The following is a 15,552-nucleotide window of genomic DNA, read 5'->3' on the forward strand; positions in this document are numbered from 1 at the left end:
CACAGACAGGAGCAGGAGAGCTCCAAATAACTAGGGAGACAGACTGGAATGCTGTTCTGCCAGCAACACCAGAGATAACAGAAAGACATGGGAGAGATTCTCCGCTCCCCAGACCCCTCACCAGAGCACTCCAAAGATATGGATCTGCTGATAATCTGAGTCCAGACTTCTGGCCTTCAGACTGTGAACACTTTCTTTTTGTTTTAAGCCAAATTTTGCAGTATTTTGTTATAGCAGCAGTGCAAAGCTAATATAAATGCATGAAAAAATTATTAGTATTTTTAAACCTTAAATATTGTAAATAAAGGAACTTGATAAATAAATAAGTAATCTATCATCTGGAAAATATTCAAATGTTTTTTCTACTTTATATAATATCATAAAACTAGTTTTCTGATATGACTTAAATGTATATTTTCAATACTGGTACAAAATTATCAATATAATCTTTTTCTTAAGTTAACTATATGTATATCAAATTGTCATCTTAAATTTCTGGTAGTCAAATTAGAAGGGAAACAATATTGGCAGCTAAGAATTTGGAGGAGGGGGATATCTATGATTTTCAACTGCTTTGTTCATACACTCATTTTATCAGACAGATATTTTCAAACTATCCTCTATGAGACATTTCCTCACATTCTTTGGATACACATTTTGATATGCATACAGTTAATTTAAAAGAAATACTGATTTGAGAATTTTGTCTCAATATTTGAATTATTGCAAAATATACACTGAAATGTCTACTCAAAATCTTAGGGAATGTTTCGTAAAAATAATTTGAAAATAGTTATCTGATAAAATCATGATCTATGACCAAAGCAGTAGAAAAATCATGGATATCCCCCTCCTCCAAATTTTTGGCTGCTGGTATTGTTTCTCTTCTAATTTGATTACCAGAAATTTAAGATGACAATTAAAGAAGCCACTATTAAATTAAAAACTAACTATAATACTCAAGCTGTCAAGTGCAATTTGATAGTTGACTCATTAAAACATTCTAATGTGCTTTTTAATAACACTTTTGACAAAATGGCTCACTAGCACAGATTACAGTCATTCACACAGTATGATTTCCAGCAGGCCAAGTAACACATGAACAAATGGCTTAGTCACAGGGTGCTGGGTACAAACAGCTCCATATGTGGATTGCCAGTAGAATCACTCATGTTATCAAACTCGTGAAAGGGACAAACCTAAATAACTGCCATTCATTTTAATAAATCTTAAGTGGAAAATCCATTTGCTCTGTACTTAATAATTTTTTTTTAATTTCCTTAATCTATTTACACTGGAAGGTGGAGGTAATGATATAATTTTCACACCAATATAATTCCAGAGTTTGTTGGAACTGTTATTCAATATATTTTTCAGCACCAATCTGAAGAACAGTAATTTCAGATATCAGGAAAAAAAGAAAAAGTTTTCTAATATATGTTAATGATATGAGAACATTTAGATGCACTGTCATTTGCAAGCATGTATTGAGTAATTCCTATAGAGAAATTCATGAGAAAAACAAAGCATTTACTGAGAGAACAACTACTGAATGGTCAGATTCTAGAGAATTACTCCAAGGATGGTTTAAATTCTAAGTGAAATCAAGGTAAGTTACTCTCTTGCCAACACCTAGACTTTGCTGAAATGCTTCCTACCACTATATTAGCAACCCAGAAGCTCCAATGCATGGAGCAAGGCTGTCCTAATGAAGATGTGCTATTCTTGGTTTGGCTCTGATAAGGACGTGCAACAATCATTTAGATAAATGAATAGAAACAGTGACACAATCTGCAGAACTTAGCATATGTGTGTGTGTATATATATATATATATATATATATATAATGTGCCAGAACATTCAAAATTCTGTAAGAGTAGTGAAGCAATAAATCACGATGAGTAATATTAATTCAATAAATTCAGAGGTGTGAGTTTATTTTGAAGTACAGAATTGGGCAGGATTTGATGACTACCATGTCAGGAAGAACAGCAGAAAAATCAAAATATTCAATCCAGGAAGAACACTAAAGAAGATGCACAGTAGTCTTCAGTTACGGGAAGCAGGAAAGTCAAATAATCCTAAGGACTAAGTGTCAACTCTCAGCTTGGCTCGCTGCTTAGTGGGTACAGTGGCTCAGGTTTTCACTTTGGCTCTACCATTTACAGGTTATAAGACCTCAGTCACATTAGGTAAGGGCTCTAAAATCAGTTTGTCACCAGCAAAACAAACAAAATAACAGCAGCAACCTCAAAAGATTTCTCTGAAGTCTAAATAACATGAAAGCTGCCAAGTCTGTATTTGTTACAAAAACTGCTGAAAATTTTTGTTAGCAACATGGGATGGGATTTTATTTAAAAATAAACTGTTTAAATTAATTTCACCAAGCTTCCTCTTTATGTATGCATTAAGAGGACAGAATTTTTAGATGGTGTCCTATAGGGTAACAAGCTGAATGCTCTTAGCTTTGAAATTCTACAGCGATACTTAACTTTGCCCTCTGAAAGGATCTATGATGTGTGCGAACATTGCTGTGAGGTTAGGAGGTTTAGTCAAGTGTTTCCTGCACTGGTGTGCCAGAAACTACTCACTGTCCCTTCCTCTGAGGTAGCCTTCAACATTTGCCTTCATTTATTAAAATCTATTTAATTAAGATGTGAAGCTTAACAAAAGCAAAAAAATTATTGATCAATTTAGATCCCTGAATTTATAGATGAGGAAGCTGGATGCCCAGGGAGAATATGGACTCAAATTGCACAGTGACACATTCTGAGTAAGAACTCAGGTTTGTTTACTGTCACTTAGGATTCTTCCCACAATCCCAGTTTCTAAGGCAGGTGCAGTTCCCTCACTGTTGTCAGAGTATGTACTAGTTCACCCCAATAAAATTCCAAAGCTGCTTGGCTACACCTCCTCCTATTGTTCCCCTTCTCCTGTGTCCCATTTTCGGTAGCCCAGGTGGCCATGCAATCTGGATAGGCCCATACCTTCTCAAAATTATGGCCTCACACAAGATTCTGAGAGATTTGCTTCTGAATCTTGAATATTTTACATGGGATTCATAACTCGTTTTATAAATTCACATAATATTTAGATCCATAAAGAACCCAAGGGATCACATTGTAGACTAGTCCTTCATTCTATGAGTAATAGATATTTTGATAAGGTCTTTTGCACATTGGGGCATTTTGCAGCAACTTAGTGAATTTAACATTAAATTCTCACCTTACAAAAAATTTCCCAATAATGTAAATCACCATGATATTCTCACACACTCCTAGAGAATGTCAAGAACAAGAGCGAGGAGTTGAGGCTCAGGAAGTTCTGCAGTGGACATGCAGCAAACATGTTCAGAACAGTTCTGTTTTCATAGAACATTCTTCAAGTACCTTTATGATGGAAGCTTTTACACTGAAGGTATATGATTCATGTCAAATTAAGTTCTGTGTATGGGATGAGGTAATATTTGAGTGTTTTTTCATACACATGAAATGTCTATTCCCTCGTAGACTGTCTTCATACATTTGTTCGACATTACATCCCTACATAATTGAGGGCCTATTTCTTGGTTCTTTCTTCTGTTCCAGGGATCTCTACATCTATCCCATGAGCCAAATACTACACAGTTTTTATTACTTTAGCTTAATAATTGGTCTTGAAGTAGTACATGCTCTCTACTTTGCTCTTCTCTTTCAACATTGCTTAAGATATTCTAGACCTTTCTCATTTCCAAAAACATTTTAGACTCAGCTTCACAATGTGTTTTCTGTTTTTTTTGTTTTTTTTTTTTTTTTTTTTTTTTATCAGGATATAACACAGGAATAGCCAAACAGAAAAGACACATAAGACACAGAATACAGAATAGGGAAAATAGCAAGTTTCCAAGCTCTCTCTATGGAATATCAGCCTTGCAAAAAGTCAGCATGTTCACCAACTCAGTAGTTCTCATTTCATTTTTTTTTTAAGTTAACCAGACAACATTATATACCTGTGTGTCCCAATGCACAAAACAAGGATATAGAAAGTTTCTTCTGGTGGTTTTTATAGCATGTGGAAATTCTTATCATGGTGTTATGTGAATAACAAACAGGTTATAAAACTAAATTGGTAAAATTATGAATGAGAAAACACAAAAACAAAAGGAAACACACACAACAAAGTTGGTTTTCTTTGGTAGCTCTATGGATGATTTTTTAAAACTTCTTTTCATTTTTCCATATGTAATAAATGCATTTCAACAATTATTTTTGACTTTAGAATAGCCTCATGTCTTCTCATTCATATACTTAAGAGATTGCAACTGGTGCCACAAAGCCCTACATATAAAGCAGTTTAATAATTCTTACAGAGCAACATATGAACAAGTACAGAATAGTCAAAAACTAAAGGTGTTTGAGAACAGGGATCATAAAGGAAAAAATAAAATAACCAAATACACGTAATCAGGGCTCAGCAAGCAACTCACTGACACAGCATCATTACAAACTTCGAAGAGCTATTGCTAGAGCCACTGCGAGGAGCTCCCACAGCAATCCTATGTACATGTTATCACTTCTCCAACATTATTTAAGTGAATTTTTCTCTACCCTTCCCACTGGATTACTAGCACTGTGAGGAAATAATGCATCTAATTAGCACCATTCTTAATGCTCAGTATGTAACTATATTTTTTTAAGATTTATTTGAAAGTCTGAATTATAGAGAGAAAGAAAGAGAGAGACAGATTTTTCATCTGCTGATTCACTCCTCAGATGGCAACAATGACTGGGACAGGGCCAGGCTGCAGGCAGGAGCTTCATCTGGGCCTCCTACATGGGTGGCAGGGGCCCAAGTTCTTGGATCATCCTCCACTGCTTTCCAAGGCATATTAACAAGAAGCTGGATTGGGAGTGTGGCAGCTGGGACTGGAACCCGTGCCCATAAGGGGATGCTGGCATTAAGGACAGCAGCTTTATGCACTATGTCACAATGGTGGCCCCAATAATAATCAGAACTCCATTGATTATTGTCAAAGTAATTACATAAACTGATAGGTCTATATCAAAAAACCTAAGTATTAATTTCAAATGAGTACTTTTTCAGAATAGATATGATATCAAGTGTCTTGGGGATTGTTCCTAAAGTTTGCATTTTTCATCATTTAATTATGTTAAAGTCATTTTGCAAACTGTTACTTGCTGTGCATTTAAATTAATCATAATGAAACTTTTAATGCTTGGGTTTTTCAACACAAACAGTGATACAAATTAGCCGTAAAGCATGACTCATTTTTCTTGCGTTTCTGATATCAGTTTCATTTTTACAGAAATTTATTTCAGTGGGAAGAAATGATTAATTGGGTGTTTAAACGAATCATGATTATGAATGCTTGGTATATCATTAAAGTAGAAATGGAGGAAACACTATTCCAGAGAAGCCCCTGGGAACTTGAAAAACCTATATTTTATTACTTGATACAACAGAGCAGCATCAGACTTCTATTTGTCAAATAAATCATACACATATGAACACAGATTTTGTTATCAAAGACATATGTCTCAAAAGGAAGACAAAACATGCAACATGAAAATCTCTTCTCGGGGTCTGCACTGTGCCATAGTTGGTAAAGCCATCATCTGTAGTGCCAGCATCCCATATAGTCACTGGTTTAAGACTTGGCTGCTCCACTTCCAATCCAGCTCTCTGCTATGGCCTGGGAAAGCAGTGGAAGATGGCCCAAGTGCTTGAGCTCTTTTATCTGCATGGAAGACCTGGAGGAAGCTCCTAGCTCCTGACTTCAGATGGGTGCAGCTCCAACTATTGTGGCCATTTGGGGAGTGAATAGGGCAGATGGAAGACTTCTCTCTCTCTCTCTCTCTCTCTCTCTCTCTCTCTCTCTGCCAGTCTCTGCCTTTCTTTAACTCTTCCTTTCAAATAAATAAATAAATCTTTAAAAAAAAGGAAAAAGAAAAACTCTTCTTGAAAATACTAGATAGTAGAAGAAATTATTTTTAAATAATGTCCATCGTTAGCACCAATGGTATATGAAAATCATTGCTGATATATGCTGAATGTTGGGTTCTAGAAAAAGCTAAGAACTGCTCCTGAATGTCATCAGTTACTTGTTTTCCTGTTGTCAGAGTTTAGATTTGGGTGCTCTGCTTATCTCTGTTTGAATCTTCCATCTCATTTCTCCACCCAGGTTAAGGTCCAATCTTAGAACCAGGATGACTCACACCTCTCTGCACTTGACTGTTCCCCTAAGCTCTAGACACCATATCCAACTGGTATGTAACAGCTCTGAGTTTCTTTCTTTCCACTTAACAACCTGAGTTAATCTACACCTTAGTGTTTTTATACTCATTATCCCATTTGCCTGGAATGTTCCTTTTTTCACTCCTTACTTATATGTCATCTCCTTAAAGAGCTTTTCCAGAGCACCCATTTTAAATAGAACAAGCCCTCTCTGCCAAGAAATTACAATGTGAAATAATTAAGGCATTTATTTCTTTACTTGCCATTGTCTGCATCCTTCTCCCTAGAACAGGCCACTGAAGGGGTATATTCTAATTTATTTGTACCCTATTGTATTGATGACTCCACATTTTTAGTAGCATTGCTATCTTAGAAAAAGCCTATTCTCTCACAGTACAAGTGTGTTCAGTTCCTCCCTCACTATGTAATTATAAAAGAAAAATACATAGGGATCTATAACCTACTCCTTGCTTGTTTGACCTGCTTTTCCTTCTCTCACCACTCAATATCCATCCCCAATTCCCTTAATTCTACAGCAGGTGGGAATCAAGGCCTTTCAAACTCAGTTTCAGTACCTACTGTCATTTATAACAAAGATATATCTAGAAAAACCCTGGCATCAACAAGAGCCCTATGGATTGAAACACTGAACTTGTCATGTACCCTCTAGTTGCACCTTTTGATTCTACTTAAGACAATAAAAGCCATTCTTGGTACACTGACATTTACAGAGTGAATGACTCAGGTAAACATAATAAATATGTGCTCCAGCATGGGCATTTGGCACAATAGTTAAGACACTGATTGGCTCAGGAAGTATCTCATACCACAGTATCTGGTTTCGTGTCCTAACTCTGCTTCCTATCCCAGCTTCCTGCTAATGTTGCCCCTGGGAAGCAGCAGATGATGGCTCAATTGCTTGGGTCCCTGCCACCCATGTGGGAGACCCGGATTGAGTTAATGGCTTCTGGTTCTGGCCTGGCCCATCCCAGGCTGTAATAGGCATTTGGTGGAGTTTACCAGTGAATGGAAAATCTCTATCACTGTCTGTCTGTCTGTCTCTGCTTCTCTGCCTTTCAAATAAATAATTATTTTAAAATGAAATACATGCTCCAATATGAACTATTAACTATTAAAATGGCTTCTCAAATACCGTTAACAAAAGCAGTATCTCATCTATCAAAAGGCAAAACACTACACATAAAATATCTTCTAAAAAATGTTGGGGAGCCGGTGCTGTGGCACAGCATGTTAAAACCCCAGCCTGCAGCACCAGCATCCCATATGAGTGCTGGTTTAAGTCAAGGCTGCTCCACTTCCAACCCAGCTCTCTGTTGATGCACCTGGGAAAGCAGCAGAGGATGGCCCAAGTCCTTGGTCTACTGAACTCACATGGGAGACCTGGCTTTGGATTGGCTCAGTTCCAGCCATTGGAGACTTTTGGGGAGTGGACTGGCAGATGAAGACAGTCCCCCCTGCCCCTTTCTGTCTCTACTTCTCTCTGCAACTCTATCAAATAAATAAAATAAATCTTTAAAAAAAAGTTGGGCACAGCTATAAAAAGTTAAAGCATTGGCCAAGTATTTGCTCTAACAGTTAAGATATCTATGTCCCATATCAGAGGATTAATTTTTAATCAAGCCTGACTAGACATCTACCTAACAATGGAATAACGTGTTTTTCATTTTTCCCCCTGGAACTAGCAATAAAATCTGATCAGAAAATGAGCCCATCCTTTTATCCTTTTCTAAATAACCTTCTTGACTGGCTCCTCTCACTTGTTTAGGCAGCACTCGAACATATTGAGTTTAATAAGTAAGTGACAAATAAGAGACCCATCTTTGCAATATATAAAATGCTCCTGGATTTATATAAATGGCTCTCTAGTTCTTGTGAAAATGAGGTTGAACAGCAACCTTGGTCTGTGTTGTCTCTCTTCATAACTGTGTTCAACTCCTTTGACAGAGAGGCTAGCCTGAACTGTGGTAGTGGTGACATAAAACTATGTTTACAGAACAGTGTCACAGTTGCTTACACCACACCTGAACCCGGAAATACACCTGGTAGCTCCTTGGTTTTACTTTCATTTGTCCTTAAGGCCCACTCCAGTGTAACAATAAGGGGCATGGCCACAGAGTGCTGTGACTATCACTGGTTAGCTTCCCTCCATGACACGTGTGTGTGTGTGTGTGTGTGTGTGTACTCACATACATGCAGGTCTATAAATCTTGCTTTTTCCAATCCTCTGAAGCTCGAAGTCACGATTTTTAAAGCAGAACTCCTCTCTTAGTATCTCAATTTACATTTTCCTGAAGAGATGCAGCTGATCTTTACCAATTCCTAAATCATCAGGTATTAAGACCCTCGTAGCTGACCATGGTATCATCAGATTACATTATCCAATACTGTCTTGTCTTTGCTTCAGTTCTAACCATCCTCTATATAAATCAAGATATTATTCAGACAAAATGTATACAAAATAAACTAAATTATTTTGGGGAGACTAGCATCACTATGTTGCTATATTAAAATCAAAGATAACGATTAGTTTCCTTAACTCAAATAATTCGTGATTTTATCAAGTCATTTATCCATGTGCGATACCCCTACACACCTACCTGAGATATTTAAGAATTCCTGTCTCAACATGCTGGGAAATATTATCTTCTTTCCAATGTTCCTAGGGATGTTTTATTCTCTTTTCCTTGAAAATGTCTTAATCTAACTCTTTTACATACAAGACTTATGTTGAAAAGGGGTGAATCTACCCTCTAAACAAAATATGAATTTCAAATTGTTTGATGTCCCTCTATTACCAGAACTCTGAGTCATGGCTTTCAGCAGGAATCAAAAGTGGCTGATTTCCCAAAGAATATATTTAATCTGGGTATGCATGAATTGGACTAATATCACACTATAAGTGCTTTATCAATAAAATATTTTTGTATTATTTCAATGCATGGGAACTGTTATTTTCTGCCTGACATTAATATGGAAATTGTAGACTTACACTATAATTTTAACTTTCTTCAGGGTCATATTCCTATTGAGTATTTTTTTTTAAGTTCAACTCTATTCATCACTGGTTTCCCACTTACTTCTTTTGACCTTTGAACAGCTTGAACTTCTCTGCATCCAACACTGACACTGAAAATAACCTTCCTTTGATAATAACATTCTTCACCCATCAATTATCAAATATTTCAAATTACCGAACAGTAGGGCTGTCAGAATATCATATAATTCTGATAATACTCTTCTTTCACTTTTTTCATTATTTTATTGTCTTATTTGCACATGTATTTGAATATTTTAAAGCAATGAACTTTGAAAATGGAAAAATGAAATCCTTGATTTTAGTGATAAGAGGTTTATCTCATGTTGGGTATAATTGAAGCACAGATAGAAATCACTGGGCATGCCAGAAAAAGCAAATATTTAGCTGTAATCAGATGACATTGTATACACTTGTTCCACTGTGAAGAAACAACTTTTTGAATGTATAAACTGCTAGAAATGTAGTGTTAAATACCTCACCCAACACTGAAACTAATTGCTGATTTTATTTATAATGTATTTTATCTATAGGGAACAATATCCCCAGGGTATTATGTATGATTTTTAAGGATTTATTTAATTATTTAAAAGTCAGAATGAGAGAGAGGGGGTGACACCAAAACAGAGAGAGTGAGCGTGAGAGAGATGGATTCCATATGCTGATTCACTCCCCCAAATGGCCACAACAGACGGGGCTGGGCCAGGCTGAAGCCAAGAGTCAGGAACTCCATCTCTGTCTCCCACATGAGTGGCAGGGGCCCAGGTACTTGGAGTGTCCTCTGCTGCTTTCCCAGATGCATGAGCAGGCAGCTGGACACACAGTGAACCAGCCAAGATTTAAATCAGCACTCAATATTGAATGCCGGTGTCACAAGTGGCAGCTTAGCCATAATACTGGCCCCTATTTATTATTTTATTATCAAATAATTTTACTTTTGTAGATTTTTAGAAATATAATGTACCAAAGTAGAAAACTGCAGTATCAGAGATGACAGATAGAAAAGTTATAAATAAAAAATAAATATGTGTACAGATGGCAAAAAGCCCTGGAGTAGGGAATGGAACAGAAGGAACAAGATGAAATAGGGTTGAAAAGAAAAGAAGAGATGATAAAGGAAGGAAGTGAAGAGAAAGGAAAACAAATAGAGGAAAGGAAAGAAAGAGAAGCATGAAAAAGCAGAGGGAGAGATGGAAGAGTAGAGACAAAGAGGAGTATGTGGGACAAAAAAAAGATGAAAAGCAAAAGAAAGGTTTGAGACTAGGAAAAAAAAAAAAAAACATGAGGGGAATACAGTCAACAGTTACTCTGAAAATAACTGCTGTGTTGCACCTTCCTCCAAAAAATAACTCAGAAGTTGTATTTATTTGAGGGTAGAAAAATATTTTTTAAATGAGGAAACAGCTGTTGAATGAGTCAGATGAGATTAAGTATTTGGAGCAACATGCTGTGAAGAATTAAAGCTGTCATTGCTTGTGCATGTATATAAATGATAGCCCAAACATGCCATGTTGAATGATCCTGGTATGGAGGTGGAAGAGGCCGCTACGTTGTTTTAAAAACAGTCTTTTCTTCCCCAAGTGAATAATGTTTATACAATTAGAGAAGCAACTTGATTTTAAGTGGAGAACTAAAACCCTGCAAAATGAAAATTTGACAAAAGAAGTGGAAATAATGAGCTTCTCAGTGATACTCTGGGGAGACCTTATCTTTCACAAAGTTAGTGAAAAATCTGAGAAGCCAACAGAATTTAAGTACTTGCCCCGAATCACGACTAACCCAGATCAGCTAACGTTCAAAATCACAAACGATAAATGAACTTGTACAGTACCTGCAGGTACTTACAGAGAATACGAAGGGAATACTAAATCAATGGGTCTGATTCTTTCAGTTCTGTTGGTATTTATACTTTTTATTGGGTTTGTAAACTAAGAGCCTCTTTAGATCCAGGAAGAGTAACTTGTAGTTTTTCCTCTCCTCAGAGAAGAACACATTGCTTTGTGGATAATGTTCAAAAAACATATGTTTAATGAGTGGATGGTGTGAAAGCTGCAGTCATGAGATATCATCATTACCATGGAAATTTTGCATAAACTCTTTAATACAGGCCCCTGACAGTGATATGGTGATGACAGCTGAGCCTATGCCTGTATTCAAGAGAGGCTGACCTGACCATTACCATTCTACCTTCCCTGAGGATGGGTAATCTACAAATTATTCAACACACAGCTCAAAAGATAAATGTCATGTGCCTTTAGGAGACATCTGGCCCCACAAAACGTAAACTGAGTAATCAGATGTCCTCAGAAGGAAAGGTTCCCTATATCGCTCATGATCACGTCATGCAAGCACTTCCCAACACAGATGTGCCCCAGGAATATCACTTGTATCATCTCCCCACCCAGGTTCATCTTCCTCATAGCAGCACACAGTCACTGAAGACATCGTTTGCTTCCTGAGCCCTGTACATGTTAGCACCCTGACTCCCTAATGTGACTTCTGCCACTGCCACCATCCCCAACAAATCCGGACATGGCAAACAGATCCTGTACACTGGAGCCAACTCCTTCCCCCAGCTCCTATATCGGTAGCCCACAGCACTTACCCTGCCAAGGAACAGCAGTGTCCACCTGCCCTAGGATTCCTGCTTTATCCTTTGTGGGCTGGGAGCCCTCAAGATGGTGGCCGTGCCTCCCTGCCCATCTCAATAGGAAGGAACTCCTTCTGAAGGTTCTAACATATTTTCACAGAGAAATGTTGGTGATTTTGATACTTGACTGAATTTAACAATTTATACAAATTTATATTTATGTATATAAATTTAAATACAATTCAACTATTTATACAAAATTTCATCTATGGGCTACAAATAACCATTTAAAACTGTTTCCATGGGTGGTGGGGATTTTCTGATTTTCAAAGGAAAAATTCACCAACAAAGTTCTAAAATATACCTCACTTCCAGATTAGATATTAAATAAATGAAAGCACATTTCAGAAGTAACAGATACACTGTGTTTAACAGACTGAATTGTGAAACATCCGTGGGACACGACTTTGCAAGCTGCAAAGCGACAGACATGCAAACTTACCCAACTAGCTAAACAAGGACAACTTGTAATTTTATAAATAATCAGTTCAACTAAGTGGGGCCTTTTCCAAAGATCTTCTCCAAGTAGATTTGGGTTTTAGAAGAGGCCTTCTTTACTGAAATCAGTTTTACCACGATACTCTGTGCAGATTTGGAAGTACGACAATATGACATCTTGGAAGCCCCATACCATATGATGTAACTGAATGAGAAACAAGTAGGTAAACTATGTGCTGAAAAAGTCAAGGTCAAAAAAATACTCAGTGAATGAATTTCCACTATAATCTGTGAAGGTGACGTGGTAACAGGAGGGGATATAATGGAAAGAATAATACAATTAATTAATTCATCTCAGTAGTTTAATCAGTTATAAAATAATAACCTCAAGAGCCTAATCACAAAGACATCACTGAGTCAGCACCAGAGGTGTGGTGGTTCATCTACGCAATCCCTTTCAGCAACTGTTCAATTGGGGAGGCTTCCCACAATAAATTCTGCCCATCTGTGGGCTACTGCCTGCCAGTTTTACAGGCGGGATCCACCCAGCCCCTCAGGCAGGCTCCGCAGGGTGCAGCCAGTGCCTTTAATAGGTGTATACACCATGTGTGCCCTTGCCCCAAAAGCAATTAGAAGGTGTGGGGATGTCTACCACTCTGGGAAGTAAAAGAAGATAGGTAAAGACAAACAAAATAAAGACCTACACCTTTTCCTTCATCCTGTTTCTCACACCATTCCCATTCTTTTGTGATCTGGAAAAACCAAAAGACAAGCTTTCTCTTCCAAGTCCCTTTCAACACCATCCCTGTCCTACTGCCAGTCAGCACTGATTCAGCCTCACTCACAGGTTTCCTTGGGGCTCTTGCACTTGTTGGTATGAGAAAGGGAAAGAAGGGAGGTGCCTGCCAGTAACCTGGCAAGGAGTTTAGCAAGGAGAATTTGGAAATGAGCACATGAGCTGTCGGGCACTATAATCTAGCCTTAACTGCTGTCCACCAGCATGTCTGCTTCCTAGTGTTCTGGCTGCCTTACTTCTTATTTCCACTTTTAGATAGGAGCCCCTATCCCCCTATTACCCCACCTCTTCAAGCATAACCAAGATGCTGTGTTCCCACAACCTCCCAGTCTCCTTTACAAAGCACTGTTGTCTCATTTCATTCCCAGGATTCCAGCCACTAACACATGCACAGCTTCTGCCTCCTCACCCACCTGCTGCAGCTACTAAGTCCTCCAAACACCCCCACACAATAGGCTTTAAAGTCTCCAGGTTCCTTTCCAGGAGCAGCCTCCTGGGGAGACACCAATTCTCAAAATGTTGTCCGTGCCAGAACCTCCTGGAGAGAGGGGGAAACAGAGCCGCTCAGAAACAGGATTCTGTTTCAACAAGTGGTTTGAGGTGGAAAAATTTTGTTTTTCAGTTTCTGCTCCCCAATCCAGACCCCAAGAATCACGTCCGTCTGCAGCCGAAACTCCTCCACTTTTTCCCTGTCTCTTCCACGTACTGTCACCCTTGCTCTTCGCCTCCCCTCCACGCACAAACCCACTTCCAACCCCCTACTTCCTCCCCGACGGGTTCTTCCCAGACCCTCTCTTCCCGCTTCCTCCCGCCCGTCTCGGAAACAAATCCAACGTCCTCGGTGGGCGGCGCTAGTCCTCGGGAATCTGAACGCGCCCCGCCTAAGAGTTTCCTTCAAACTTCCCAACTTAAACTTCCAACTCGCGCCTACGCGAAGCAAAAAAGTACAAACCACGGAGAAGAGCCCTAACCCCGCGCCCACCCGGCGGAAGCTCCCCAGCCCCTCGGCCCCGGCCCGCGAGCCGCAGCCCACTTACAGCCAGCAGCGCCGGAGTCCCGCGCCGCGCCGCGCCGCACCGCACCGCGCTGCGCCGCGCCCGCGCCCACGGTTCGCCTCCCAGGAAGCGGCGGGGCGAGGCCGCGGAGGGAGTTACCTGCGGCGCGTCAGGGCCGCGGCGGGAAGCTGACTCCTGTCGGGACCGCGCCTCCTGGCGACTAGGTGCGGGCCTGGGAGAGGGCGGGCGTGGGGACGAGTTGCAGCAAGTCTCAAGTCTTGTCACTCCGGAGCCCGCGCAGCCGGAAAGCGCCTAGGAACCTGTCTCAACTCAAAAACCCTAAGCCTCTCCCAGCGAAGTGTATTTTAAAAACAAACACAAAAAACACCACCAACAAAAAAATACACTCTCCTGCCCGACCACAGGGATACGGGGCAATTTCGAGTCCCGGCACCCGGGTTGGGGTGTGCAGAGACACGCAGGACAGCGACGCTCACCTGGGAAGCTGAGGGACTGAGACGGAGCGGGGTGGTGGTCCAGGGGGCCGTCCTCCCTGGGCTCTGGGCTCGAGGGTAACAACAAAGCTCGGGCCACCCTCGGGAGAGGGGCGGATTCAGCCCAGGGTAGGTCATTTCAACCAGCAGGTCACAGTGCAAATCCCAGCCCAACAGCCTGAGTGTTCTCAGGAGTGTGGAAAAAAAAAATGGAAGAAAACGTGCTTGTGCAGTAACCATTTTTACGTAAAAGAAGAATTTCAAATATCACCAAAGATTGGCTACCAGTTTCTATTTGGGAGGAAGAGACCCTCTTTAAAATAGGGATGTAAGTGGGAAAAGTAGTTCAGTCTAGGCGGGAATGTAGAACAATATTACGGAAGTAGACATATTTTGGTTGTATCAGAAAGCACAGTAATTAAATTTTTTTTTTCATTTTTTTTCATACATCTTAGTAACTTGTACAATCACTAGTCTTCAAGATAGGGTCATTTTCAGCAAATGTTAAAAATGCAGCCTGGTACAAGAAGAATGAAATTTAGGATAATGGAATATTTAAAGCTTCAAGCATGATATTTAAATTACCATGAAGTGGAATTGACCCTTAAAAATGACTTTTATGGCTACTTAGCCCTGAATAAAACACTTGGGGGAAATGCTAAGCTGCTGGGATTTGAGTTAGGCCTGAGGAATGAGCTGATTTAGACAGGATAGTAAAACGTAAAGTCTAGATGCCGAAACATTGCAGCAACAGCCACAGGCAGAGAAGTGAAAGTGAGTGTTAAGATAATACAAAGCTCAGCTTCCAGACAGAGGAATCTGGGATCTATGGTTTGTTTTCTTCAAAAGAATTTAGAACACTGTCTGGTTGGACACATTTAATTTTTTTC

The 15,552-nt window shown here is 39.4% G+C and overlaps 1 protein-coding gene across 3 annotated transcripts in view; it reads right to left on the reverse strand.

Annotated features, from left to right (window-relative positions):
* The window catches only part of SACK1B (scaffolding CK1 anchoring protein B), a 93,372-nt gene extending 78,577 nt beyond the window's left edge, over positions 1-14,795 (reverse strand). Inside the window, exon 1 of one of the 3 annotated variants that reach the window (XM_089333106.1) lies at positions 14,666-14,795. The gene's annotated coding sequence lies outside the window, so the exon portion shown is untranslated. Of the gene's footprint in view, positions 1-13,586; positions 13,697-14,210; positions 14,388-14,665 lie in introns of those variants that run through there. The other 2 variants (XM_051854627.3, XM_089333107.1) reach the window with 2 other exon arrangements.
* Between the last annotated feature and the right edge of the window lie 757 nt (positions 14,796-15,552).

The sequence above is a fragment of the Oryctolagus cuniculus genome, chromosome 5, assembly GCF_051225735.1.
Source record: "Oryctolagus cuniculus isolate XC-2025 breed Fujian yellow rabbit chromosome 5, ASM5122573v1, whole genome shotgun sequence".
Taxonomy (NCBI): domain Eukaryota; kingdom Metazoa; phylum Chordata; class Mammalia; order Lagomorpha; family Leporidae; genus Oryctolagus; species Oryctolagus cuniculus.